The sequence below is a fragment of the Diadema antillarum genome, unplaced genomic scaffold, assembly GCF_040938485.1.
Source record: "Diadema antillarum isolate AM-2024a unplaced genomic scaffold, OU_Dant_1.0 seq00000368_RagTag, whole genome shotgun sequence".
In the NCBI taxonomy this organism is placed as follows: Eukaryota; Metazoa; Echinodermata; class Echinoidea; order Diadematoida; family Diadematidae; genus Diadema; species Diadema antillarum.
The window spans coordinates 3,443,216-3,468,024 of record NW_027271369.1 but is presented as its reverse complement, the minus strand read 5'-3'; the positions used below and the strand labels follow the sequence as shown (position 1 = coordinate 3,468,024).

General features: G+C 40.1%; 1 pseudogene; it reads left to right on the top strand.

Annotated features, from left to right (window-relative positions):
• LOC139731338 (uncharacterized) overlaps nt 1–23,448 on the top strand; it is an 82,500-nt pseudogene extending 59,052 nt beyond the window's left edge.
• Nucleotides 23,449–24,809: the final 1,361 nt, after the last annotated feature.

Sequence of the window (24,809 nt, the reverse complement as noted above, 5' to 3'; positions counted from 1 at the left end):
TTCAGAGATTTTCAGAGAATTCTAAGATTTAAATCCAGGGCATTAGGTAGGACCTATGTAGATTAGATTGAAGTATGCAATAAGAGAAATGGCTTGGGAAAGATGGGAGAGACGTAGGAAGACATGCCTTTAATTTTCAATGAGTGCATTCCTCTGGAAATAAGGGGAAGCGATACCCAGCTTGTCTTGCTCGCCTCAAAGAGGCATTAGTGTGTGCTGATCACATCTCTTTCGCAGGATAATTTGGAGGGATTTCCGCCCTGCGTGACTATGTTTTGCCAGATTGATCCATAGCAGAGGCTCAAATAAAACATAGTGGCCCTCCAAGTGCCTGTCCTGTCATGGAATCAAAGTCAGTAGCAGGTAATGAGTGGATTTCCAGTTTCCTTGAAAGAAAGAAAGAAAAGATGCTTTGATCCCGGGGACTGTGCGATATGAGCTGCATTTAATGCATGTGACTTGCCAATTTTGTGTCAGCTAAGCGCCCTTGTTGGTCATACCCCACAGCATTACTTTTCAGCAGAAAGTTAAAGAGTTCCTTGACAAGTCTGTAATGTATCTCTCTCGTTTCTCCCATCTAAGGTCAGCAAACTCATGCCTTCCTGTCTGTTTGATTGACAGAAGATGAGAAGCAACTGGAATCCTGGTTGGTTGATTCAGGCTGGTGAAGGTGTGATGCCTTTGAACCATGCACTATCGTCATTCCTAGTTAAAAAGATGATACTCCTTTACAAGCAATAGAATTATCAGTTAGGGTACATTCGGTTCAGTATTCTAGATTGACTTTAGAAAAGGGATATGAAATACTAGACCTAATCACTTTTACCAATCTTCACCTAAAGAGGCAAGCATAGTTTTTATTTTTGTTTTAAATGGAGGAATTGTTTTTGTGGCAGTGATTATGATGAAAATATCCTTTACTTTACAAGTAAGTAAAATATGAGACAAATAACCTTGGAAGAAAGTACGAGGGCTTGAAAAGAAGACATGACAAAAGAAGCAATTAGTTGTATGCAGTTGGCAGGTTGCTTCAATTGGAAATGGATGATAACAGATAGTTCCGTGACCGTTGTCATCTACAGCCATATACCTTTTAATCATTTTGATTGAAATAGAGGAAAATGTCTGGAAGGGAAATTGCAGAGGAAATCGAGGGAGGTAGCCTGAATTGCTTGCCTTCAGTCAATACACAGGATTTTATACAGTCTAGTTGTCTTCATAAATTGATTAAAGTTGACTTTAATTGGAGCTCCCCAGTGGATTCGGAATACAATTTGCTAGTATGAGCTCTACATTTGGCCATCAGCCAGCCGTGATACCCTGTCCACTGCATGCACCTGTATCTGAATTCACCTGATCAACAATTCCTGTTTTGCAGACATGTGACCCTCAGAAAAGGGTTTAACAGGAGGTTTGCTTAACTGTTATCGTTGCAAGCAAGGGGTACTGTGAAGTTTTGATCTGCACAAGTCTGTGGGAGAATATAAGTCATATGTCATCAGTTTGTTTGATTTATTTCTGTTGTAATCTCCTCTTACATTAAGGAATGATTATATTAACTATTTTTTTTTCAACTCTGCTGCTTAATTTGAACATAAACAGAGATGCCACAGTTGTGCCTTATCTTCTATCTCAATGCTTTTGTTTCAGACTGAAGATAAAATTTTTGTTTCAGGCTGTGATCTCTGTTTGATATACTTATTGCAAGCGACCATTCTTCTTGTTTACTTTATATGGGATGGTGCTGTGGTTGTTAATGTTTTTACCGGGCTGAATGATTATGAAGTAAAATTCAACATCAGATTCAGTTCACATCATCAGACTATTTCAGATAGGAAGAAAAAGGAATGATGAAGACACATTACAGCTTTCTACAAATGAGTGAAAGAAGAATAAATGTGACCCTGCACCTCAAAACAAACAAAAAGTCGCCAGACATGAATTTTTAGTTAAGACCATATTCTGAAAGAGTAGACTTAAAGCTTTAAAATGATGTATAACTCAAATCAAATGGACTCTCCTAACCTATCTAAACATTGGAAAGAAAGCATAAACTCAGGAAAAGTGTGAACTGTGAAAAGAGGCTCTGAAGTACAGTGTCTATTCAAGCGCTTAATCTTTACCAAACCGTGCTGGCTGTGCGATGAATGGGACAAAAAACAGGAAGTAAACCACCAGAGTAACAACAATGAAGGGATTATCAGATTAAATTGAAATTAAGCATGCCTCATTAACACATTTTGTTCATAATTAATGCCAATTTTCAAAGCAGTAGCACTATCCTTTCAAAAGTTATTAGAGTTGAAAGTAAAGAGTGTGGACAAGGTTTTTCAGACATGAAAAAAGGGATTCTAAAGACACACCTAATCCACTATTCTACAAAAAATGTTCGAGATAAACTGCTAAAAAACACACTTTCCTGCCCGTTTTATGATACCAAATTTTAGCATAATGTAAAAGAAGACCCGCTCTTTCAGAAAACATGAAAAAGTCAAGTTCGGCTAGGTTGACCATTTCACTTATTTTCAGTCCTCACGCAAAATCAGTGTGTGCGACTTTATGTTCGTTTTGAGGTGCACGGTCACAAATAAGTCTCTAATGCAGTGCTGAAAATCCTTGATCTCTATTAGTTTATCAGCAACAGAGAGAGTGAGAGATAGAGAAAGAAAGAGGAGAGTGTGTCAGTATTTTTCTGTGAGGTTGGAGGAAGCTTAAATTGAAATAAATGGTTGAGTGCAAGAGATAAAGACAGCATGCTTGCGTGACATTTGCTAGAATGATTGCAGAGTGATTACTCTGTTCCAATGATATGACAGAATGCAACATTTTTTGTTGAAACAGTCTTCCAAAGCCTGATTCCATACAGTGGTTGCAGTATGAGAAATGAGAAGTACTCACCGTGTGACTAATGACTCAGGTGTTAACCAGTGGTGAAGTTAGATCAGAGTTTCACTCAGTGTTGTGGTCTTGAGGCTGCCGCCCAGTTGATTGGTATCTGGCAAGTGTTGGCTGAAAATCATTTCTTGATCCCATGCTTGGCACCATCACTTCAAAATCTAGGGATAGCTGATGCTGACTGTCCCTGGCCTATGTTCACATCCTGATGTTATTCAGAGAAAGAGTGAGTTGTTTGTCCTTTTTGAGAGATGGTACACTGAGTGATTAACCCTTTATATGTGCTAAGGTGCTGAGCATGACCTGCCAAGCTTTTTCATCAGCATTCAGAAGTACATCCAAATTTGATCTCATTATAAAGGTGGCAAACACACTCAGGTGTAGCAATATAAGTCCAACCTGAAGGCCATGATGACACGACAGGGATTGGGGAATTAGGTAATCCCTATTCATTGACAATTAGTTTCTACACATCTGTGCCAATCAGTAAAGAAAGTACTTCAGCTTGTGTGTCAATTGGTGGATGAAGAACAGTAAGGGTTAATCATCTTGTCATATTTATTGTCTTAGTAACATGGTTATCCTGTATATTCCATGTTGGAATGGAACGACAGGATGATAGTCTTGTACCATATTAACCCATTGCTGTTACAAACACCATATAAACCCTGCACAAAAGTCGTTGGGAAACTACAAAATGCATGCGGAACTGGTTAATACGGAAACAAACCAGAGCACTCTTTAGATCCATACCATCCTTTTTTCCTCTCTTGAATGTTAGCAGAGCCTGCAGTGCTTGATGTATTGTGTTGTGATATGCTTCCTGATCACATAGTATATGACTCATTTGATCACTGAATTTTACAAAGTGTAAAGCATTACACTTGTGATCTCATTTCACTTTGTATTCCTAGGTCCATTGCCACTGTCCAAGCAGTCATCTCTAGACAGCAGCTCAGAGATTCCTCCAAATCGTCCATCTGACCTTGAGGCAGAACTCAACAAGGGTCTGACTGAAGAGTTCTCCAAGAAGCTCGCCGAGTGGGAGAAGAAGAAAAAGACCAGCTATGGCGCTACCAGCCCTAAGACCGAACCTAAGCAGAGGAAACCCGGCAAGGAGAAGAAGGACAGCACCAAGATGGCCAAAGAGAAGGAGAAGCAGAAGACCAAGGAGTCTCCGCTGCTCACCAGACGGAGCAAGTCACCTGAAGCCAAAGTCACCCGAAACATAGTGGTGATCGAGGATGAGGATGGGCAGCTGAAGCTGGAAGGTGCCACCAAGGAATTCTCCAAGCGCTTCCAGGAGTGGGAGAAGATGCGCAGTCAGTCATCGCTGACCTCGGACAGTGACTCCCCATCTCAACGGGTGAAGAAGCAGGGGTCAGAAGACCGGGTGTCCCAGGCTCCCAAAAAGGGCAGAGTGATGTCAGACAGTGTAGGAAACGCAGCGACAGGTGCAACCACAAAGGAAGTCAGTGGGCAGAGCACACCAGCACCGACTGCCACATCTCAGGAGGCAGGGTCACAGTCTGAGTTTCCCGATGACTCTCGGGCGGGGGATGATGCGGTGTTTGCCGAGCAGGATGAACACATCACCAAGCTGGAGGAAAAGAACACCTTCCTAGCAACGCAGCTCAAGAGGAAAGATGTAAATCTTCAGGCAGTGCAGTCTGAACTTGAAACGATGCAACACCAACTTGAGCAGATTGGGGGCAGCAAAAGAGGTAAGAAATAACACTAACATCAGTTTAACACTACAAAGAGTATCCAGAACATGTTATGTAAATTTATATTATCTTATACCTTAAAAGATGCATAAATGCATGGCAGACACAAATTGCCTTTTGCTGCAGGTTTAACACCATACATTAATCATGCTGCATTCTCTCCTTCCAGGGTATTTTCTTGTATCAGGGTTGGTCCACTCATGCTATGTAACATACAGATGAGACATATTGTCTGTAATACGTGTCTTTTGACTACCAGTATGTCTCTTGAGCATGTTTGAACCTACAGGTTATGCACCAATTCATACACAGTTTAAGAGATTTCAAATGAAATAAAAAAAAAAAATAATTAAAGGAAGAATGTGTCCCATTGAATTCAAAAGAGGCAGAAATCACATATCACTTTGGTTTTAACCATACTGAACTTTGATTTGAAGTGGGATAAATGCTCCCCTGCATATTGTAGGGTACATGCATGTACATTGTGGAAACAGACTGTCTTGGAAGACACTGAATGAAGGCACAACACAGCCATGTTGTTGTGAATAAGATCATTCAGTGCATGGAAGACTTGCTTTAGCGATAATCATCGGGAGCGATCCCGGAGAGCCCCCTTGTGGTTCCCTGACAGGATGAGGCTCCACGGACCCATCTTGTTTGTGTTCCAGGGATGGGTGCGTGATGGTCCTTGAGGAGGGGGGAAATTGGGCAAATTTGCGCCTGTCATGCAGGCGGAACTCTCCGTGCCCGTGAATCGGCACGTTTCTCTCGCTTGCCAGTCTGTCAATCAAGCTGTGCGGGCCCCACAAACTTCAATGTTGCATTAAGTGAATCCCTTCCTATGCCGTGGCATCAGTTCTTCATGTCCTGGCTTCAAAAATTATTTCAGCAAGGTTTAGTACCGACTGAGGTCTAGTGCAGACAGGAAGGCCAATACTAAAGAAAAATGTCATTAGCTTTCTGGTCAGAAATTCAGGTCATATCTATGACCCAAGAGAAGGAAATATATACAAGAGAAAATAGAAATATGTCCATGTGAAATGACTTTCGTCGTACAGGCAGTAATTAAATCTGTAAAAGGCCCTTGCTGCAATAGTCCTGTCATTACACCTGTACTTTCAATTATGCAATGATTTGTTACTTTTTGTCACAAGCGCAATTTGACTTTATTGTTCAGTTATTGTTGATATTATTAATGATGCTATTATCTTCCGTCTGACTACTCAAACATTGTGATGAATGTATTGCACTTCAGATCTATTAGTCTAAACATATTCTTTCTACCTCCATGGTCTAAATCACATTTTGCATTCATATTATACAATGGATGTACATCTCAAAGGGCAGAAAGAGTTGTCTAACAGCTGTGGCATTAATAATGTTGCAGAGTATGACAGATAAAGCAGCAGCTGGGATTCTACATCAACAGACTTTGAATGTGAATGCTTAGATGTGGGTTGTCTAGTGCTTGCATTGTTGTCAACCAGCAGCCATGTGGCTCAACAGCTGAATGTTTGTACCGGCATGCAGCATTTCGTAGAAACTCCTCCCCACGTAGCTAGCCCCTAGTGAGAACACTAATGCTCCTTTCTGCCATGATGTACTGTGAACTCAAATGAAAAGCACTGAGTCTAAAATTTTTCACATATTTTGTGGATGAAAATCTGCCAGAACTAATAAGCGCTTGATAATTTTTGCCACAACGAAGGCTGGAAAGTACTGTTTTCATTAACGTGTGAGAAGCCCACACCAGGAGGGTGTTTCATCAACGCTTGTCGGCGCCGACAACTGTCAGCGCTGACCAATTTCAGCAAAATCCTTGGTTTTGATTGGCTGAGATGCTCTGGTCACTGACTGTTACTATGGTGATTCAAGCTGTCAGCGCCGACAAATGTTGATAAACACCCCCCAGGTTTCTGAGGATTTTACCCCCGACCATTCTTTGTCACTATTCTGTCACCAGTCACTGTCTGTCTTATCTGTCTATGCTTTCCTTTCTTGCCCCTCTTTCTTTGTCATTTTCCCCTTACTCTCCTCTTTCTATCACTTCTCTGAGGGATCTCTCCCCCCTCTCTCTTTTTCTTTTCCTACCATATTTGTTGTATGTTGTTTGTGTCTCCATTCACAACTGTTTCAGTCCATCACTAACTCTGCCTTGATGCATTCAGGTCATGGAAAGTTTCGCTCGGTAGAAGAATACAGGGCACACAAGAGAACGAAGGGTAGAGATGGAGGGAGGGAGAGCTAGAGTAATGAACACTTGTTACAAAGGTTAACCACGTCATAGGGTGCTGGGAATTCTTCACCAAATCGGATGAATCAATGCCTATATATAGTCAGAGGTGTAACATTTCCCAACCTCCCAAGGAATGTGTCTCGAAAGCCAAGAGTCTCTATCTTTTAACCTGTCTGGCAAGAAGTGTGACATTTTGCCCAGAGGCAACGGAGGATTCGTGTTTCATTCATATCTTCCATGTCACTTCTTGTTGCAGATTTAAGCTGTACGATCAGCATAGTACTTTTTTTTCTTTTCAGTCTGTGCAGAAGTTGTAAAGATTCATCTGTGTCAAAATAAAAAATACCTGCAACCAGTTTTTCTGTCAAAATTACGTAATCAAGGATGCTGTCAGAACAAAACAGTTTTAAATGGTCCAGTTTTTTTAGGGAACAAACATACAACTGCAATGTTGAAAGAAATCATAATTTACCTCAAGTCTTCCTGTATGACAATGGAGATATAAAACAAGCAGATTTCTCAGATCTGTCTGTTATCATGCTCCTTCTTGTATGCATATCAATTCAGATGCTCTGTCTTCTTCCTGTCCTCTGCATTATTTGTCACTTTTTCTATCATTCCCACTTTGTCCCATCTTGCTGTTATTTTTCATGTTCTCTGCTACTGTTTAATATTACAGATGTTGTTCAATACTTCGTAGTGATCCCTTCCATGCCTCTGTGTGTATTACCATGTCTTCAGTGTTTCTCTATTTACTCTATTTCCATCTTCTGTGATGTTCTTCGACCACTGTATTACCATTCCATTGTTTCCATTGCTGTAGGCCTACTTCGAATTTTACTGTGTTTTCTTGTACAAACCAAGCATGCACATAGGCTTACTGGCCGTTAATGTAGTTATCAGATGCCTCCCTACCCCCTAATACCCCACGGCTTGTTGAACCCCTCCCGCAACCTGTTGCACACATTGTCTGCCTCTCCCACCAGATCTCTCCCACAAGCGCATGAGCACCTGCTCCTCCATCGGGGAGTCTCTCCTGGAAGAAGAACTGAACGACATCAAATCACAGGTGGAGATACTGGAGCAGCAGTACCAGAGGAGGAAGGAGGCGCCTGGTATCCCTCCGCTACCACCAGCATCAGCAGCAGCATCATCATCCGCACCCTTCTGCCAAACAACATCACCCCTTGATGACCCGACCCAGGAGGGTACTAGTCCTGAGGACAAGACCCCTGACACTGGGTCGGAGGTCGTTGAAGGGTTAGAAGAGAGCGATGGCAGAGGGGTGGTAGACGGGTGCACCTCAACAGGTCGGTGTCTCTAAGAGCTGAGATGCTTTGTTTTCTTCGTAACATGTCATGAACTGTCCAATTTTCTTTCCTCCAATCTCTCCTCATTCTCTTTTAACAAGGATTGGTGTCTTGGAGTTTCTGGCTCGATTTAACGGCATGAACTGTCTGCAACGTTACATTGTCTCCCATGTCTTGTGAGATATCATCATTGGTGGGATTGTACAGAGAAGAATCTTTTTCCTTCTCTCCAGTAGTGGAGCGTGTTTGCAGTGTGTATATTTATTTATTGCTGTCGTTTTAGATGAATGGCCCTTAACTATAAAATAATATTTCATAGACTTATCATTGCGGGTAGCATGGACCGGGAATATTAAAGCATCATTTCTCAAATCTATCCTTGTCACTGTATGTGCTTTTTTGTTTTTTATTGTTCTTTGTTTTTCTTTTTTTACGGCTTTGCAGCTGTATATCAAAAACAGTGGCATATAAAGGTCTGATGCCATAACCTTTTGCACTTTTGAAATATCTGTTTGGTCAAGGTCTGTAAATAAATTTTGATAGTGGAGAGAACCTATATCTGTCATGTGATTCTTTGTCTGTTTTCAAGAGACTTATCAAAGACAGCTTTTGAAATGTAATCACTAAGTTGTTTTTTTTTAATAAAGTAATGTGCATATAAACTGAGCTTCATAGAAAAGATCTCTTATTTTTCTTTATAACTTAGGCATTGCTTTTCACACCTTGCATTCAGTTTTTTTAAGGTTTAAGCCATCCAATATCATAGTGAAATATTACATTTTTAACCTCTTCTCTGAAAAACACTTTTGCAAAAATTTTTTTATGATATATTTTTGGGATTACATTAAGTGATGATTGTAGGAGAATAATGAATTGTGTCAGTTTCAGGTTGTTGAAGTTTAGTGGCATGACCTATGATTTGATTCAACTTTTTTTCACTAACATTTTGGAAGTGTTTGTGAAATTATTAATATTGATACAATTAATATGAGTTTGAAGGCAGTAGGCAGTGGAAAAATATTGTTTTAAAAGGCAATGCTTTAGTGACAAAAAAGATTGACAAAAGGGTATAATCATTTTGTGGTCATTCTCTTGGCAAGAAGGGATTCATATTCAATTTTCTAAATTTTGCTTCAATAACAACAAAATCAGAAAAAATGCAGGTTTTCAAAAGCCAATGTTATTGAAGTGTGCTGTTGTATGGAAGGCGATTGAAGTTGCAGCAAAAGTCTATATATAATCTTTTTTTTTTTCTTGTGGGAGTGGAGTAGGAGGAATGGAAAAAGGGATGGAAACAAACCCTTGGATTGTGTAAAAATGTAAATAGTGAGCAAAGGATATATAAAATGGAAGGTGTCACTTACGGCAATAGTAAAGGTGTAAATTTTTCCTTTCTTGGTTTCATTTCATTTGTCAAGTTATTTCATCTGAGTATCACAGGCAAATTGTAAATGTCCTAGAAAAGCGTCAGCCTGACTTTTTAAAATAGAGAAAAAGAGAGTGATTTAAGCAGGGATATTGAAATCATGTACTTCTTCTATCTCCTTGCACAAAACAAACACTTAGGAGTTGTTTCTTGTGATTTTTTTTGTAATTTCCTTTGGGGTAGGCCCTATTGTTTATTTTTATGATTCTGTGCCTGCTAAAGTCATAATTGAGAAGTATGATACATCAAAACCCAAGTGTCCATTTCTGTTCTTATCAACCTTCCTGCACCAATAATACTAAAACAGAAGGCATATTCTGCAAGAGAGGTTACACTGAAGGTGAAGAAAGGGGAAGACGGTGAGCCGATGGATATTTGTGACTCAGTGGACATAATTCTTTCATTTAGAGATGCCGAACTGATGCTTCCTCTTATTGGACCCTCGCGATACTGAGTGATTTGTGAAGAATGCAGTCTTTTCTTGAGAGTTTCAACAAAGATAGCTCATACACACAAACACACACATACAGAAATGCATGCAGATGCCTTCAAATCTACCCTGTCCCCTCTTGAGATGTTTTGTTTTATTTTGTTTTACCACATAACACTGGACCCCAAGGCCTGACTGTAAAATATTCAGGAGAGGATGTTGGACTTGATACATTTCAGCCTGAGCTCAGATAATTCATGCCATGGAGCAACCTATGCTCGTATAGATTGGGACCAGCTGTAAATATGTTTTCACTCTAGTAAAAAGCCCATGGCACCTTAAAGGGCCTTGAATGAATCCATTATGAAGTCCCAGTTTAATATGGGTGGATTTCTAGGATGGTCCTTACTTGAAGGCATTTGTACATACTTATGTGCACTCACAAAGTCATTTACACACCCAAGAGCAGATGCCTTAAAATAGTGGTTTGTTAGTCCTGAATTTTGAATATTATTTACAGAAGCCAAAGATGACAAACATGTATATGTGAATACCAGCAAAGAGTTTGTTTTTCCAAATTCATTTTTTTGTTAAATTGCACTGGTGACATATGTAGAGATGACTACTCAGAGATTTGATTTCTGGACTTTTTGTGTCTTGACTTGTTTGCGTCACTCTGTGAGATGTTTTATCCTGATGATTCTGTCTCTATTTTTGCAGTGTGGAAATGCCAGTTGCCTCTAACTGTGGTTGAATTAACACTGGAAAATTCTTTTCTTAATGATTCATCTTGATTTTACTGATTGGTCCCATATTTTCTTCATAACAAGATATTTTGATTTTACGCACATTTGATCAACCCTTGCATTTTGATTCCCCCAAATACCCTTTTAATTCTGTCTGTTGTATGCATGTGCTTGCCCATTGTGTCAATGTAATTCTTACTAGCATTAGATATCCCCTGAACTTTAAAATGTGCTGGTATAATTTTCATCTCTGAGGCTTATGTATTTTATGGCTGCATGTGCAACACTGCTCACACAAAATTTGCAATTTGCAAATAGATCTTATCCGCAATTACTAGGTCTTATGTACATGCATAAGCCTCTATCTATCTCTTCTTAATTTTCTATTATATTGACATTGAAAATGTGGTATTGGAGAATTATGTTTGTTGCAGTTGATAGATCAAGTCAACATTCATTTATGGTGTACCAGAGGTGGTTGTTTTCACCTAGTTTATGAGTGAACTGACCTGCAAATCTGGGAATGTATTGAAGTAAGTGAAGAATACCCAATGTGCACTATGGTATGCCACTTTGAGGAGCAGTAAATATTTTGATCAACTCTGGTGCAAATGTGTGGAGTGAGAATTCATTTTAAAAAATGAAGATAAAAATGCAAAACAGAGACTGAAGTGTTGTTGTTACTTACCCCGTAAAATAATATAATAATTACTTCTCCCCATAATGACTTTTCTGCACAAAATTCAAGACCCTCTCAAGTTCCCGGAGAAGACAGAAGCAGAGGTGCAGACAGCCGATGTGTCTCCTCGACAGCAGGGCGCCCCCAACGAGGATCTGAAGCGCAGTCTCCAGCAGCGGGAAAACATGATCCGGCTCCTGCAGTTGGAACTGGAGCGTCAGTCGCAGGAGATATCCTATCTCCGTAACCAGGGCAACGTCTTCAAGAGAGCCAAAAGCTTCTCAGCTAGAGACAGGAGCTATGTAAGTTTGATGCGTCCGTGTTATTTTTAGTTTTTATGTTCAAACTGTGTAGTATGCCTAAACAGCACCTGTCTGCAAAGAATCATTAGGTAATTAGCTAGACCAGAACTCAACCAAATCGTAGGTTAACATAACGTTTCGCAGAGATACCATCACAAGCTTTCGGGTGCTTTTAGTTTATTTGATTTTGATGGATGGATGTTATTCTTTTCTAAACAAAGTTTATAAGTTGCTGCCCTCATGCACAAATAAAGTTTGGCTGACGTGGTATTTATATGTGTATTAGTCCAATGGCCACTTGAACATCAACTTACAACATAATTCTACATTAGAAAGGATATTTAACATTAAAGGTCACTGACAGTGGCAGTGTTTTCAGAATTGAAGTAGAAACAGTGATTTGTGTGACATTTCAAGCACCAGTCCTTACCTGTCAAAACAATCCTGGAAGTGTTTGCTGATTCTTGTACACCAACTCATTCCTTGGGCAAATACCTGCACCCAAATGCAAACATTGTGCAACACAAGGAAGATTGTAGATGATATTTGCTCTGCGTATTTCATGCAGCCAGTCTCAACATTAGTGATTGTTTTGTATGTCCGCATGGTTTCCTTGTGTAGCTGTAATGTACAAACATGATGCTTTGTCATCCTTGTTTAAAGAGGGTAATATTCATTGGGAAAACAAAGTTAACGTATATGTGTGATTGACAATGATCCATTGGCTATTGAAATCTGATGGGTCCATTGCAATGTCTATGTCGATTTAATCATCTTATGGGGGTTGGATACCAATATTTGTTTTCACCAGTGATCCTGAGACACAGAATATGCATGCAGTTGTATGTGTCCATGAAATTCAATATGGTTGGTTTTCATTCACAAGGAATTCCTCTAATTCAAGTATGTTATAGATATTCACATTGCACAATGGTGTGTTCTTTAACTTTTAAATAAAGGGAAACTAGGAAGGTCAGTTTTGTTATGAAGAAAATGTATTTTATTGTTACAGAATCCAGTCCACATGCAGTCCATGGATCCTATTGTGGGACGGAATCTTGGACATACCAAGCCCGCCAAGGATTCCCTGTCCACTCTATCCATCTCAGAGTCCACGGAATCCAGACAAGATGGGAGTCCATCCTTGGAAACGTTACATATATCAGGTATGATGGATGAGGATGAGGAGGAGGAGGACAGGAGATGATGAGGGAGGAGCAGGAAAGAGAAGGGAGGAGGAGGAAGAAGAGGAGAGGAGGAGGGAGATGAGAAAAGGAGGAAGAAGAGGATGGGCATAGGGGAGGAAGAAGGAGAAGAGTAGAGAAGGAGGAGGAGGAGGAAGAGGAGGAGGAGGAAGAAGAGGAGGAGTGGAGGAAGAGGAAGGCACAGGAGAGGGAAAGGGAAAGAGATCCTGGGAAAGAGGAAAATGGGGAGGAGGAGGGGTGGGGTGGGGTGGGGGAGTGGAGTAGGAAGAAGAACTCACCAGGGGATTATTTCATAAAGAAATCTGCTTTTGAGTTACATTGATTTATGTAGTTACCAAAGTAATACTGGCCGTCAAAATGTTAAAGGACAAGTTCACCTTCATAAACATAAGGATTGAGAAAATGCAACAATATTAGTAGAACACATCAGTGAAAGTTTGAGGAAAATTGGACAATCGATGCAGAAGTTATGAATTTTTTTAATTTTTGTGTTGGAACCGCTGGATGAGGAGACTACTACAGCTTGTGAGTCATATGCGTACAACAGTATAAAGAAAATGTAAAAGAAATTCAACATATTTTCACTTTTTTCGCATAATAAAAGAGCACTTGACTTGCCTCTTTCTAAAGGCAGGGGGAATAATATTACCCATAACATTTGTCGGTAACAAGTCAGGGGAATGTGTACTTTTTTCAAAAGATGGAATTTTGTGAAATTCTCTTTATGTTTTCCTTATATTGTTGTACGCATGTGACATCTAAGTTATTCATACACTGCAGTAGTCTTCTCATCCAGCGGGTACTGCACAAAAACTTCAAAAATTCATAACTTTTGAACGGATTGTCTGATTTTCCTCAAACTTTCAATGATGTGTTCAACTAATATTGCTACATTCTCTCAATCCTTATGTTTATGAAGGTGAACTTGTCCTTTAAGAACTCATCAGTTTTGTCGAGCCACTGTCAAGTTGCATCTGCATTCATTGCATCTGCATTTGTTGCCAGTTGTGATTGTAAAGTGCTATATGAACTATGGGTCCAACTATCACTATTACTTTTAGCCTTATTCCAACTGAAAACCCAATATTTAATGAATTTCTTAATCACATTCTTTGTCATTTTATGTGTGGTTTTGTTCTGTGGTATACTAAAGGCACATAATGCCTCTAACTTTAAGCTAGAAGGATTGTTACAAAATGAGGTCATTCTCTTAGACTGTGTGGTTGTGTGGGATACCTTTCTGCACAACATGGCATCTGCTTTTGAAAGCAATTTCGTACGGGACCTAGTGTACCTTTAATTTACCCAACAGGGAATTACAATATGTCAGAGGCAATTTTTGAATAGTACACTATTGTATCATAACATTTCTTCTCTATGAACATTTATGGGTATCATGCATGCAATGCTGTAATCGGATAGTCTATTGTTAAAATTTCAGTGCTTTGGCTTCATATTTCATTGCAATTGATTCAGTGAGATCTAGATATTGAAGTGTAACATGAAAGGTCAAGTTAGGATTCCATGAAGTTAGCTTGTTTGAGCAAAATCTGTCACCATTTGACAATACCCTGGATGTATAGGGTGTGAACATCTGTGTAAGAGAGGGGTTTTGAAGCTAACTTTGTTTTGTCCCAGGGGGTTTGTATGTGACTCAGGCTAATTGTTGTGACATATGTTCACACAGACACAGCTAAGCATGCACATCAAGAAGTGGAGTGAATGGTGCAGGACAGAAGTAAGAATTTATTAATAGATTTTTTTTTTAAAGGGGGGGGGGGGAGGAGGGAGAGGAAACAGTGACAGGAGCATGGACTGAGCTAGAGGAGAAAGATAAAAAAGAAACAACCAGAATGGTAAACTGAACAAATAACAAACATATGGCATTGAGAATAAGAGTAGATTCTTCAAGGCAGGGGGAGAGAGAAAGAGAAAGAGAGAGAGAGAGAGAAAGAGAAGATGGATATGAAAAGGAGCATATGAATAAAGGGATCAAATGTTAGAACAAATAGATAAAAAAAAGTATATAGGAAAAATAGATATGAGGGAGAAGAAGAAGAAATGAGTAATAAAAGACTACACAAGATTTTGTGATTAAAAGGGAGTGCTGACAGGAAACCTTACACTAAAAGATATAAATATAACAACTTGCTGTCTTCTGGCCTCTCAGTGTTGTCATGGTAACAAACTGTGTGATAATGAATGCCATATTACAGAGGAGAGTAAGCAGTGGTCACTTGTCTCTCTTCACTGACCATGTCTGCTCTGACCAAGGCCTGTTTCCTGACAATTATGAACTGTTGTGGGAACTGGAACAAATCTTCAGACTTCCAGCATGTTCTTGAGCTCACTTATGGATTATTCAGGTCATTCCGTATTTTCTTGTATAGATGCCCCTTTGTCTGTGTTAGAAATAATGGAACTTTTTTTTACTTGGCAAGAGAACATGCATCATTTGTGACATGGATGAAAGAGACACATGGGAAGCTGTAGAATTAAAAGGGGAACATATTATTGATTGGTTAGATTACAATATATCATCGTTTCTTTCTTTTGGGGGGAAATAGGGTGTAGGCAGGTAACAGCAATTTATTGACTGCACACGTGCATATGTTTGTCATCATAATCAGTCATAAATTGTATAATGATAGATTGTCTATTGTCTAAAATAATGGCTTTTTGTGTTTATCATTTCTGTTGGATGATGTTTGCAGCGGAAGACATTAGGATGGATGATGATGCATCCAAGAAACATGTGACGAGCGTTCCACCCCTTGCTAGCTCGTCCCCAACCAACTCACGCCTCCAAACACAGCAACCACAGCAAGTCTCTGACAAACAGGTATTACAGTTCTCTTCCTGATCTATCTCTCTCTCTCTCCTGTACTTTAGTACATAACCACATTGACAGTATGGACAAAAATACTGTAAAACATGATATATTCGCGGCATGAAATTTTCGCGAATTGGAGCCGAGGGCCTTTTTTTGCGGCATGAAATTTTCGCGAATTGCCACTGGCATTCAATGCATATAGTGTAGACAAGAACTTTTGCTTGCATTTTAATTTCGCGAATCTTGGCGCTCGCGAAATTCGCGAAATTAAAATGCATGCGAACTTTCCTCGTTTTACAGTAGATAGTTTTACCACTATGAAGATCAGACCTCGCAGACTGTCCATTTATGTATCTATAGAAATCAGCTTCTGCAATGAGCAAAGATGTAATGTTTGTTCTGTAATGTCCTGCTGTGACTTCTGGTGACCTGTGACCTCTTCAACTTTTTTACTGTCATGGCTATGACCTTGCCATGTGTAACGTTAACATTATTAGCACAGTCACATAGTAGAGATTAAAATCTTAGATGAGTGTACTAGAGGGTCACACCTGTAGAGCCTACATTCTACATGCTGGTAGGGACACTTGATACTGTTACAATACCAACCTCTTCTGCAGTGGTTTGCTCTGGTATTGACCGATTTTGTGACGCGCTATGTGTATTTTTGGCATGGGCAGCGCCATTACGCGGTGTTTCGGCCGACCCCCCCTCCCCTCTCCCCCACCCCCTTCCGCGCACGGAATGAAAAACTGATGCATGGTTGTTTTAGCCAATGGGCGTGCCGTACTGAGTGCGCGAATGCTTGCTTAGTGCGTGAACCTTTGTTACAAGTGCGCGATAAACATGTTGCCCGTGGGGTGGGGGAGAGGGGGGGGGGGGGTCGGCTGGGACACCGCATGGCTGTGCCCAGTGCCACATATTGTCTGCTGCCCTCAACGAACCCGAATCGGTCAATAGCTGTGAAGAGTGTTGTTTCCAACAAGCTGCAGTGAGTTTTATAAAGTCACAGCCTTGAACTCTGACTACATTCAGTGTGCTTTTGTAGCATTTCATGTACAGGTAGCATTTTCACAGATGGAATACTTCCAGAGTGAGGTTGATTAAATAACAGTAAAGCTTCATGTTGTGTGAGCATTACATGGAAGGAAATATGATCCTTGTTTTCATTGTGCCCTTCCCTTTGGACATTAAAATATCCCAGCTACTATGATTCTCATGTTCTCAGTTCTCAGTTCATACGTTCACATGTCTTTTTGTGTTGTTTGTTTGATTGGCAAAAGTGATGGTTAGGAAAGTGCATAATGTAGAACAATTTGATATTTTACTGCAGTTTATGGTACAGCTGTCCTGGAGATCATTCTGCAGTTGACATTTGTAAATGTGTTACCACACATAGTCAAAGTAGGGTTACACACATAGTCAAAGTAGGATTAGAGCTGTTTCATTAAGTTTTTTAAACATTTGTGCACAAAAAAAAAAATCACAGTTTTGAAACATTTCATTGTAACTCCTGACCCAGTAGCCCTCTGGTTTTGAAGGTTTGTTTTTCCGTCCCTGTTTTGTGTGCATTCACATCATTAGACACAATATTGAATGTACCTTTACTGAGTCTGGTTGTGACAGTACCTGATAAATCATCATTTTGAATATCCATGAGAGGGTCTTGGAAGATGAAAACAGTGCAATTTATTCAAAGTTTTCTTCACCATGTTCTTTTTCAGAAGCAAACCAGTACTAAAGAAGACTCTGAAAAGCGACAGTATCCTGGTCTGTATGGTCCCATTGAGACATCTACCAGAAGAAGGAGAGGAAACGACGTCCAAGAAGAGGGTAGCAGAGAATCAAAGACGGAGGCCACTGGCAGCACCCACAAGGAGGCAGAGAGAGAAGCAGATGCACCACGGGAGGAGTCAGTGGAGGACATGGTCGCCAGGAGGAGAGCTAGACGTGAGGCTAGGAGGAACATCAGACTTGGTATCACCTCAAACCAAGACAAACCACCTCTTCCAGAGACAAGGGAGGACTCCAAAACAACTGTATCATCCACTGGGAGATCAGCTGCTGATAAATCAGTGCCTCCAGTGGCAAGTCCAACTGCTCAAGCAAGAGTGAAGGATAGCGTTGCAGAGAGTCCGCGTTCAAGGCGACGACGGGACCGACAAAGTGGATCTCAACTCCAGTCTCCTACAGGAGAGCAGACAGAGCAGCCATTCAAGATCCCTCTATCCCCTCAGAGCAAAGATCGCCAGGAGAGGGAGGTGTTTTCAGACACGACAAATGACAGTGAGCAGGAGTCTATATCGCTTCGTTCAGACTCAGACATTCGTAGGAGATTTGAAAGCATTCTCGCCCATCGGCGCAGAGAGTCCTCTGATTCAGTGAGCAGTTCTCGTAGGAGTTCACCGTCTACCGGGAGACTGTACGATTCCAACTTCTCAAGGCAAAAAACCAATGGTGATGTGCAAAATCTGCGAAAGAAGTTCTCTGGAAGTACTGGCCCAAGTACAGTCCAAGCTGGTCCAGTGAAGCAGAAGAGTAAGTCATTGAAGTATGAGAAAGAGAGACCGAGGGAGGGATCTGTGAAGGCACTCAGTCAAGCCTTTACAGAATCTACCGAAGAGAAGAAGGGTGCTGGAGGTGGATCGACCAAAACTTCTCCTCAGAGCTTATCCCCAGCTTCTTCCTCTGGTTCTTTGTCCACTGGCATTGCTGAGAAGATCAAGAGACTGAAGAGTCCCCCAGGAGATGAAAAGCCTCTGGAGAGGCGGAAATCTGCAGATCTTATCAAGGCAAGGGTTGCACAGCTGCAGCATTTGCCTGGTGAGAAGACCAATCAATCTGAAACAGAACACAGGAAATCCACATCAGCCATCCAAGCAACCAGAAACAAGTTTGAGAGGAATACTAGTCCAGAACCAAGTAGTGCCACCCCCAAGAAGATTTCAGGAAGGATCTCCTACACTGTGTCTGTCACAGACAGTGACAAGGAGAATTCTGAATCGTCAAGACTAGATGACAGGTCCAGCAGGCAGAAGTCAAAGTCATCAAGGCTTGCTGCAGTCACAGAAACGCCAAGCTCACAAAAGAAGCAAGATACTGTCACATATACTGTCAGCTCACATGGCAGAAGGCGTCATGGGATGGTAGCTGACAACAAAAACAACAGCAACAGCAAGCAGAGTGAACCGGAGGTGACAGAAGTGCCAACCCAATTAACTGGTCAAGTAACTGAGAAAACTGGTCATGAGGAGGTAAAGAGCTCCCGACATACGAAGGATGAGCAGTCTCATTCTTCCATGGTAAAAGAACTAGAAGGGAACAAAGATAAAGGAGGCCGAAGAAGGAGGCGAGAGAGGCAGAGAGCAGCAGCTCAGGAGGAACAAAAGAAGGAAGATGCCTCAAAACCAGATGCTCCAACAAGAGAACAACCCAAAACAGAAGCAGTGAGAGATACTTTTGTACCACAAGAAAATAAGGAATCAACAGATGAACCGGTTAAAGCAAAAGATGTTGAAAAGCCTGAATCTGGAAAGAAGAGCAGGAGGAGGAGCAGGCAGAAGAAGGCCCAGGCTGAGGAGGCAGCTTCTCAAGAGGCAAAGAAAATCCAGGAAACCACAGAAAATCAGGAGGAAGAAAAGAAAACTGAAAAGAAATATGAGAAGAAGGAGGATGTCACCAAGCCCTCTGAAAGGCATATCCAGAAAAAGGACAAGGAGTCCACTCTGACGGCCCTCAAGAGGATGGTCAGCAAACGTGAGGATACCAAGCCAGAGGTCAAGGTGCGTGACCCAGCCAAGTCCCGACTGGAGGCAGAAAACAAATCCAGCAGCATTGACAGTGCAGAGGGTCAAGATTACCCTGACCTGCTGGCTCAGACAAGACAACGTGAGAAAGACAAAGGTAACACCCTGGAAGAAGGCAACGGCAATGGTAAGCGACGGCCTAGATCCATGGTGGCAGAGTCAGGACTCAAGGGGGCAGCAGCAGCTATCGGACATCCTCTGCCCAAGCAGACTGATGATGATGAGGAGCAGGAAAAGGAGAAGGGCAAAGACAAGGAGAAGGAGAAAGAGAAGGATAAGGCCAAGGAGGAAGAAGAAGATGACAGGCGATCCAGAAAAGAAACAGGAAGGCGTGGACGTTTCCTCTCAAAGGCAGACAAACTTAATAAGCTGGACCTCTTCAGAAGAGCAAGGTCTGTTGGGCCAGGGAAGGCCAAAGACAGATCTCCAAGTGCTGAGAGGAAGTCCTCCAGTAAAGGGATCAGGTCCAGCTCCATGGATAGGTCCAAGAAGGCAAGCAGGGCCAAGTCTCCTGATCCAGTCAAGTCAAGCAAGAAGAAGGGTGGCTCCATCGGAGGATTCCTCAAGGCATCAAAGTGAGTAGTTCTAGATGGCAGTGATGAAATGAAAGCAATAGTTCAGAGAAAACCACTGGACAGCTGATGATGTTAAGAGGATTATTATGTGGTGTTTTTTTTTAGATTGATATAAAAGTCGCTAACTCAGCTAATGTGTTGCTTCATTGTGGTTATCTTGTCAGTTGACACTCATATTCCCCATAAAGAACTCCAGTCACGTGTTTACCTGGTAGATTAGGAGAAAATTTGTAAAGACACTCTTCATTGTATTTCAGACATTGATGTGATGGGATGTGTACTGCAAGGTAGTTTGAGCCTACTGACCAGTACATACATGTAGGTAGTATACAGAAAATCATGTATTTAGTGCTGTAAGCACTGAAGCTCATGAGATGTTCTGTCCAATGATGTAAGAGTTACATGACCAAGATTGCCATTTCAGATGATTTTATATCATTTCGTAACATTTTCTCTTGCTTGTTATTGGCATGTTTTACTTTCTCTGATCAATTTTTTTTCTTCACAGCTTTGATTACAAATATTTTTATTTTAGTACGTTTTACACCGTAAGCAAGCAGTTGACTCAAATAGATATTAATATAAATACATAAATAAGCAAGTAATCCATATCCTGTCACATCTCCCATGTAAATTATGAATATTTGAAGATGCGACAAAGGCTTGAACTCATGGATATAGGTTCGCTAAATCTGGTACACTTCAGTTTCCTTTTGATTAACTCCAATCTGGAGTATGATTGCATGCATGACATTTATGTTTTAAAACCTTGACTTGTGCATGAATAAACATAACAGTATTAACAGTGTCCATTAGTTTATATGTGTAGTTCATCTTCTCTTGAGAGAAATCCCACACCAGTGAAAAGATAATCTGATAAGAAAGTGTAAAATTTCAGAAGCACAGCAGTGAAAATCTGATCAAAATCTGATAAAAATTGAGGAAGTTAGGAATTTGTGAAGTTTCACTAATTTTCATACAACAGTTCTTGAACAGACAATATGAATATTCAGATGAGTAAGTAGATGATGTCATCACCTCACAACTTTGTTTTGTATTTTGTTCACAACAGCTTGAAATTTCCAGTTTTTTGTTCAATGCAATTATGCCACAGTCTCAAATCCTGAGTCTACGTCTGACTGATCGTTGTTTTGAAGTTATTCAGTCAGGAATAACATTATGTTTTGAAGTTTCATAGCACAGAAATCAAATTTTCGTCACTTTTTTTTGTACATGATCAATGGAAAAATAAGGTGATGACAAAATCAACTCATTTGCATACATCCATATCAACTGTTTTGCAAAAATTAGCATATTTTGCAATTTTTTACCTTTTTTAATTTTCATCCCATTTTGATAAAATTTTTACTATTGTGCTTCAAGTTTTACTTTCTTTTTAGAATATTTCTTACTGGTTCTGAATTCCCTTTAAATAGTATCACCCGCCCTTTTTTTCACTCATGCACTGGTCAAAGCTGGGAGGCAATCCATCTATGTAATGTGCAAACAAATGCCCGAGCTGGAGTCACAGACAGAAAAGTATTAGAAATTTGCAATGTAGCATTATTGGATTGAAAAATAAGAAACTAGATATATGTTTGGCAATATGAAGTTTAATATCTTAGCTACTTCCAGTCTGAACATCAAAATCTATGAATGATATTAGATTTAAAACTCTTTGGTTTTCAAGAAGTATTTTTACTGTGGGTGCATTAAACTGACCTTTTGTATATGTGCGTATGATTAATCTATACCATGTACTGCACTCTTTGACAACATCTAAGGAAACAAGCCAATTCCTCAACACTGTGATTTTGCAGTGCTCAGTGGTGTCACAGTTTCTAAGTATCTATGATGGAATCACCTAGATAACAAGGAATATTTTATATATAAACAGCAACCACATAGTCTAAAAAATCATACAGGAATCAGGGAATCAACGTTGGGAGGGATTTATAAGGCTGATCTTTTCATTGTACTAACACCTGCCTTGCATGTGCATGTTATATTCATCACTCACATAGAACTGACGAAGCACTGGATTCATTCGATGAAAGTGGCGATAGTGAATATGATGATGATGGTGATGATGATGAGGAGGCGAATAGCAATGACTTGTGGAGTGACCTGGAAGAGTGCTACCGAATCGTCTTTGACTGCCACAGTGTCCTAACCAAACTGGAGTTGGGTGAGCGAAGGCAGGCCTTCACGTGGCCCTTGTCCGTTGGGCGGCAGGCAGCCATGCTCAGCTGACGCCAGCGGTCCTTGTCTGCGAATGCTGCCCTCGCGGCTGACGACACCACCATCCATACTTTGCATGACATCCTTGCTACCTCAGACTTCCAAATTGCAGCTTCATAATACTTCGCATCACGAAGCATGTTCAGTTAGTAGCACACCTACAAGCATGAACACTTGAATTACATGTATTCAAGCACAGATTATCGTCAGCAACAAACTCATAGCACTGTCAGGATTAAATGATTAAGAAAATATAGTTGGTCATTCAAAACCAAATACATAAGTTGTGGTTTGCTTAATCTTTCCAGTGCAAGATACCAGCTGGTCTTCACTTAGGTATTTTTTTGTGTTCTAATTAATTTTTTTTTTCCAGAAATTTTTGCAAAATATTCATTGACCATGTGTTAGATTTCCTATCACTGTGTGGACTGGATACTCATGTGAACATTTGCCATAATGAAACTTTGATATAATGAATGAAAACTGCCGGTCCCGAGGACTTCGTTATAATGGGAGTCCACTGCAGTGATATTTCCCCTTTCCCTTCTTCTGTCTTGCATTTACAGGGTGTGAATAAAGATCTCAGCGGAGGCCGATGAGCAAATCATCACTAGAGGGCAGACTTTCTCTCTTGCATACCAACACTTTGAATGCTGGGATGTGTTCGGACACATCCCATCATCGTGGGAGAGACTGCGTGATGTCTGGCGGTGAATTCACCCGTTCACTTTCTGACCAGTGACTCAAGGTTCCTGAAGGGATTCCCTGATTGCCTTATGGAAAGCTGCATGGTGTCGTCAAGGAGATTCTTTCGTACAGACAATTTTTACTGGTGTCAAGAAAAGAAAATTATCGTATACTCTGGCATGAAGTCTGATATACCATGTGATGACAGATTTCAACTGAAAGTGAAATCTTGATGAGTGGAAACGGGCACAATATGTGTGCATGATATAATTATATGAAGAAGGGTAGATTGAATACTATGAATATCCATTGGAAATGTATTATCCTTGTCAGATGAAATGGTGCTATATGAGGAGATGATATTTTACTTGTATTGCCTTTGAGCCTTACACAATGATTGACTTGCAAGAGAATCGATATCACAATACTCTGTGATAAATATTGATCAGTTATAAGGTAGAAAATATTTAATGACAAAGAAAGAAAGACAGGGTGATGATTTGTATGTCCTATGCCTTCATATTTTTGACACTTCTGGCTGTCCTCACTTTTGTTTGCATAAAAGAAAACATTTTATACTAAGATGCATGTACTATGTGTAAATATTTGAGTAATATATGAATATTTTCTTAATTGATTATAGCGTACTGTATTCACCAAGATGTATTGCCATATTTTGTATACATGTATGTTTGAATATGAGTAGGATTTCAACATGCTTGTCTTAAGATTAGAATTCTATGTGCTGTTGATCTACTGCACCATAGAAGTCTTGAACAGGACTTAAAAAACAAAGGATGGATGTAGTTACACATGCACATGATTATCCTGTGAAGTCCACTTTTTGAACTGTAGCCTGATAGCCATGTACATAAAAGCTTCTAGTCTCGCCTTTTATCATAAATCTGCAAGTCTGAGAGCCAAAATGTATATTTACATTAATATAGAGAAAAATAGATTTACAACTTTACATAATAACTGTGCCTGAAAATTGACAGCCATAATATGTATTGAAGAATGATACTTGGCATTGCAGTCGTGTATATACCATCATAGTATTGGTATCTTACTCATTATTTTTACAAGAAACAGTTGAGAGGTGTATCACAATGTATTTTTTATAAAATTAGTAATGTAAAATGTAGTCACAAAGTAAGCTTTGATGGTACATAGTACTGTAAATATTATGATACTTATTTGATCGTTGCATAGAAATATTATGTTTGTAAACGACGTGTACCATTGTGGTGCTCAACTCTGATTAAGAGGTTGTTTGGAAAATGAAGAAACATTTCTGTTATTATAATTTGATTAGATGAAAATGTGTTATATTCAATACAGAATGGTGAATTTTTATATCTTTCTCTTTTATATTTGACTCTATTTTTTTTTTCAGACAGTCTTGCCCTGTTGTAAAACTGAGAAATGTGTCAAAAGCTGCTGCGTTGTATTGTTTTGAGTATCACTGCAATAGTGTAAACATGGGCTACCTCACCGATACATACACAACACATATGTAGCACTGTAATAGGACGCATTCAGCAGGGTTGTGCACTTTGTTCTTGGATATGAAATCAGCAGGTTGCAGATTTGAGGTCCAGAGGAGTGTTAGTATAGTGTTTATGTTCATCTGGTTTTGAGGAAGATAAAAAAATGACAGAAATGAGCTCCACAATACATGGATTAAGTACCCATTGCATGTTATATTTTT